This window comes from Corapipo altera, unplaced genomic scaffold (assembly GCF_003945725.1).
Source record: "Corapipo altera isolate COAL_440 unplaced genomic scaffold, ASM394572v1 75, whole genome shotgun sequence".
In the NCBI taxonomy this organism is placed as follows: Eukaryota; Metazoa; Chordata; class Aves; order Passeriformes; family Pipridae; genus Corapipo; species Corapipo altera.
Window position 1 is genome coordinate 3,855,288 of NW_020884887.1, and position 6,435 is coordinate 3,861,722.

The window sequence follows — 6,435 nt, forward strand, 5'->3', positions numbered from 1 at the left end:
ATTACAAAAGAAATGGGAATCAAATTCATAGCAATTACTAACCTATGAAACATTATTTATCCTGGCTCCAAACACTGCATTTTCCCATACAAAATTAAAGATGTGAAAACTGTTCATCCCAAAATACAGCTGATGACCCAATGGAAGCCTCTTTCACAGTAGGATTTTTTAGAGAATTTCCACGCTCTTACTTGGCACTTTAAACAGCCATTCAATCAGCAGGGTTAACTGACATGCACAGAATGAAACACTTCAGCCTGGAACATTTGTGTTTATGGAACCCACTCTACATCACATTTTTGTGTTGCCTTGTACATTATTAAACTCCCTGAATAAACGCAAATATTTTGGATGGCATGAGATTGCCCAGAATTAACTACTCACGAGATTTTTCATTACCTTATTTACAAGTGTAACAATATAAACCACACTACAATTCTAAATCCTAATTTTATCATCCTCTTTTTTCCTGTCATAAAAGACAAATGTTAAAGCCATATGAAATTACAATAAAAGAATGCTAAAAACACAGGTTACAAATCCCATTCCACGTGCTAACAACTGGAGCTATTAAATATTAAAACACAGTTATATTCCAATCTTTCATCTCCAGAATTTACATACTCGCCAAATACAATCAAATCTGTGGGATGGACAGCAAGACATTCCTAATCAGCTAAGAAACACATTAAGCTGGACAGTCAAAACAGTTTTGTAATCATCACAAGACCACTGAAAGGTAACAGGGCACAAACCAGAGACAGCCCTCTGCTTTACCAATAAACCTTATTAAAAGAAGTGTTACACTTATACACTCCTCTTCCCCACTCCTCCCCCCAAACCCAAAAGCTCAAACTCCAAAGGGAGTGGGAGAGAACATGAAACAACTCTCCTGATGAATTCTTGAACTCCATCATTGTTTAAGCTGCCCTGCAGAGAAACAGTACTGGACCTTTCAAGATATCCTTCCTCCAATTCAACAAATTTCAGCAATATAGTGGAAACAGGACTGAACACCTTTCCAGTTTCCATGAGCCTATAGATTTCTTAATATTATATTTGTGCTACTTTGACAGCACATATAGGAGGAACAAAATGGAATCATTTGTTTACAATGTGTACAGTATTTGTGAGGTAATAATCTTGTTATGATTCACTTATCATAAAGGTTATATGAAAAAAGGTTGTCATAAAGAACTGTTAGAATAATGCTGACTTTGGAATACATGCTTTTTCTGCAAAACAGAAAAGTCAGGGCAAGTTTGTCTTACACAATTTTCATTCAATATTCCGTTCTCTTTCCCCTTTGTGTAATCAAAGAAGGAATGGAGTCCAGCCAAATTTTGCCTTACAACCACTAAAAGAGTTGTTACTAATTCTCAGCCAATACCCAACAGAGTATTTTCCTACACACAGATACACAGGGCAGCTGTTCCAGATCCATGCAACACCACACAGGATATTGTCAGTAGTTTCCAACCGATCACACAGCAACAAAAAGGATGAAAACTTCAATATACACACTCAGTTTCTGCTTCCAGAATCTGCAACAGAAATCACTTTGTGTAATGGGTGTACAAGAAACACAAGGTGACTTGGCAGGGCACACCCAGTGTTACTACACTGTATTACTACAGAAAACAGCTACAGCATATTCATGGACTGATGCCAAATGTGCTTAGATTCTTTAAAAAAACCACTATGGGAATCCTGAAAGAGATGCCTAAGGAAGGAAAGCAAGAACTGATGAGACAGATGTGAGAGTGAATGAACACATTGTCTTTTGATCTATAAAGTGGTAAAAAGGAATATTCTACCTCTGCTTAAGGCTTCTGGATTTTTCAACAAAGCAACTGCATTATAACTGAGAATTTCTCATCTTAATTTGAAAATTGTGTACTTCTCAGTCAAGAGGGAATCATTTCTGTGCTAAAGTCTTGGCTACATCAGAATAAATTACCACTCAGATGTATCAATGGACCAACAATTCACAGGGCCACATCTACTGACAATAAATATCTTCTGCTGACCTTCCTAAAACTCTGCTCACAGTCAGTTAAGACAAGCCACAGATAATAACACCAATGTTTCAAACAGTGGCATAGACTGCAGCTATATATGTAATTAGTGCAGATATGTCTGTATCACATTAAAAAAATGATGCTGCTTAGACAAAAATACCTCTGCAGGATTTTCCAAGTTCTCCTGTGGTGAAAAACCCTTTCCCTAAGCAATATTGAATTGCAAACAAAAAAGATCTCTGTTTTGGTGGTTTGCTTTTTTTTTTTTAATCTACAAAACCAGAGGTTTTTTCCAACACGCAAAAACAAGAGGGTCCATACACACCTGTAATTCTCTCCCTTCCCTTTTTTTTTTTTTGTTTTGCCTGGCCCACTAAAAAGTGACACTGGAAAGTTGAGCTGTTGCTCTGCTTTTCTTGATATACAAAGACAGCCTGAAGCATTTTTTCCCAGAAGGCACATTCTTGTCTAGATGCTACCCTAAAATTCAGACCTTAACTGTAGTGAGAGAACTACAGTCTGGCTCAAATGGAATTTCTCCTCAAGTTTTCCAACATCAGTTCTGCTATAAAAGCAGCAGTGACAGGAAGACCATAATGTAGATTAGACAGAAACTTTGGTCTTTTTCATCATGTGACACACAAGCTCTAAATATGATTTACAATAGAAAAAATACAGCAGCTTATTTCACTAGAATTTGCAGCAGATGCCATCTACAAAAAACATAAAATCTTTACAGTTTAGGGGGTTATATATTATAAAAAGCAGAAGATGAAAAAAAAAAATTCAGGTGCAAAAACATTCCTTAAAATGGTCTTAAATTTTACCTAGTTTTGAAAGGAAGGATGGTCCATCAGTTGCTAGAGAGTAGCCAAAGACCCAGGTTCAATTCCCTGCTTCATCAGAGGCTTCCTGCATGACCTTGGTCAAGCCATTTAGTCTCACTGACTGAGTTTCCTCATCTGTAAATTGGAATAATAGTACTTATGCCCAGAAAGCAGGCACTGGTGGGAATCTGTTGCAGACTAACCAAGTAAAACTAGATAACAAGTTGGTCCACGACCTCTTACTCGTGATGTAGAAAGATCTACATTGTCAACATCTGGGAAAGGAAACAAGGGAAGGCAGAAACTGAGATTTCAGAGTGGCAAACACATCTGAGGCCTCATGCAGCTGGTATGAGATGAAATTAAAACAACTAAAGTACAATAGTTTTCTAGTGGTTTTCTGATGCGAACAGTACTATTTTGGAATCCATTAGGTGAGACAGATGATGTACACATCAATGCTTAAAAACCTTTCAGCTTCCAATTCAGTAACCATGTTTCAAACTATTTCTTACAAGCAAAGGCAAAAAAAACGGATCTGAAATATATATCTACAGACACAGTGTTTTACTGCAGCTCATTCACAAACACGCAAAGGAACAAGCCTCAGCTTTGGAATACCCACCCCATGCTGAATCAACCTCAGTTCAGAGTCACTTTAGAGCACATTGCACCTGCCACACTCCTGTTGTAACAAACTGAGCAGCAGAGGAGCCCTGCACAATCAGCCCTGTGGGTGCCTCTGTGACCCAGCAAGAGGCTGAAACTTTAATTGTCACTGGTAGGAATGCCACAGCAATCCAGCTGGCCTCAAGCCATGCTACCTCTGTAACAAGACACTACTCAAAACCGATGTACCATTTTGTTTACAAAACAAGGTGGAGTACAAGCAGATTTACATCCTGCCTTCAACTCCAAAGACTCCACTTAATCCAATCCAAATACAAAAGGCAGATTGCAGGTGGCCTCGACATTTCTGCCCCCTCCCTGTGAGATCTGGCCACCATGCAAGTGGTCAAGGCAAAGCAGTTGTCCAAAATTCAGAATTGGAAAGGCCTTCAAGTTGCATGGTGCTTTATTCTCCCAATACACAGCAAGTAACAAATACATACATTCTTAATTCTGTACGGCAAGTTCTTCAATAAGTTACTCGTAAAACAGCACCTTGAGAAAATTATGGCTCTTTGTAGTCACTTTAAGTAGTTAATATGTTTTGGGAATTTAGAAGGGTAAAACCCCTTAGATGAGCTTGGATGAAGATCAGCAGCTTGCTGTCACTGCAGCTGGACATTGCCTGTCCACTGTCACTGCAGGGACCCACTGCTTCCCTTTGAACAAGCAGCCCAGCTGACCCCTCTGTGGGTACAGAGAGGGAACAGTGGCACTGAGCACACACAAGGAATTGCTAATTTCCTAAAATCTTCCTCTGCACTGTTTATTTAAGGTCCAGTGAAGCATCACTCACAAGAGATAGGAAGGGCAATTACTTTCTTTTTTTTATAGCAGCTAGCTACTATATTGACTCAATCATAACAACATCAGGCCAAACTCTTCCACTCAAGTCTTCATCAACAAGCTTTTGCTTAAACATTAAGACAGGAACATGAAGTACTGGACTATTGTCTCTCCTGCAGTGCAGAATTTCTCTGCTGTGGTACTTTTTTCCACTTTAACCACTGAGCAGCTGAACACTTGAGACAGATGAGCTGATTTGAACGAGTTTGGTTTATGCCAAACACGAAAATGACTGTGCTCGGTATCTCCCTCTCAGAGTCAAATTTGGGATCTAACAGTAACCTCACAGCAACCTGTAACCTCACAGGTAACCTGTGCCTGCAGAGGCAACACAGGTCTATCAAAGGAACCAGATCCAAACCAGCACCATGCACCAGACACAGCAGCACTTCATGCAAGCCCCACCTCAAGGCAGTCCTGTAACACCCCTCACACTTGGAAACGAATCCAGTCACTGCAGTGGATTTTACACCAGGCAGAGCCAAATATGTTAATCACTGTGCTTTGCTTTTTAAGAGGAACTTTATTTCAGAAAATGTTTGCATTCCTACGGAAACTTCCTGCCATATGACACCTCCTTGCTCACAGCCAGAGACAGACTGCCTTTTGAGGCAGCACCAGCCTATTCTGTATACTGAGAACTCATTCACCACTCCCCAGGCCTATCCTTAAAAAGTAACCCATTTTTTCCTTAATTTATACTAAAATTAACATTTCTGAATTTTCCCTGCTATTAGTAACTTGACATACTTGGCTATTGGAGCTATTGGAAAGTGTGAGTTTCATAGAACAAATTTGTTTTGGAAACATATATACATTTTTGTTAAATACTGTGCTTTCTGGTGCCACTTCTAAAATGCACCTTTGCCTATGGTCTCCCTGCATCCCAAAGTATCACAAAAACCAACTTCAGGAAAATAACAGCAAAGCAATCTTTGTTGACTGTTGTTTCATTCTCCAGCTATTTGGACTGTAGACATAATGTTCTTAATCCCAAGTATTCTGTAACTCAATTAGCAGCAAAAAAAGCATGAGGATCTCTAGATCAGAACTCTGAAGGAAAAGAAACACCTCAGATCATAGTTTGGATACTCAGACTTTGAAAACAATTTAAAACTGTTGCCTTATAACTGGCAAGTGGCAAATACAACACTGGTATTTAAATAAGGAAGAAGGAACCTGACAACCATTAGTCTGTTATGACAATACCAGTTGTTTACCAAACCTTAGAATAAGTTTCAGGTGAGGGATGGGTTAGAGGCTGCAAAGAAAAAAGAATGGCAATAAATGGGAGCAGTTAAAAGAAAGTTTTAACTACATAGTTTACATATGACACTTCCTCTTACTGCTTCTAACCTGAACTTGGGTATCCAAAGCATTAAATGGTGATGCACTGAAAATGAAGACAGCTGGGATTTACAGAAGTCTAAAGGGAACGGTAAAAGCAGGATGAAAATTCCAATGGCAAGTACTGGAGCAGCAGAATTATTACTGCAACATAATTAATAATGTCAGTGACAAAGCTGGCATAAAATGTACCAAATTTCTTTACACTCATTCCTGGTCTCAAGCCTAACAGTACCTTATGCAGACCAGAGGAAAAACCTGAGGAGCTTTTGTAAGTTCTTACAATCACAGCCACTGAAAATTTGCTATTCCAATTGCTAATTCTGGTTTGACTCACTCTTTTTCCTTTGCTTTCCAAGTCTGGCATCTTCCTTGAAAAACATTACTGGTAAAGTAATACATCTCTTTTTTTGCCAAGTTTTACAGATTAAATCAGATAAATTGAAGAATTTATTTTAGATTATGGGATGATAGACCACAGGACTATACTTAAAACAAGTCCAATCTCAAAGAAAAGCTTTAACCTGGAACTTAATGCCACATTCTTGATAACCCAAAAATAAGAAACCAAAGCTTTTCTTTGCAAGTAGCAAATTATGCTGTTCTTTAGAAGAATGTCTCAGAAACACTCAGTCTCTCTCCAGATTCATCCACTTCACTGTCACTTAACATACTAAGTAACTCTAACAAATGGAATTCATCTCTGAATACAATCATTAATGTCA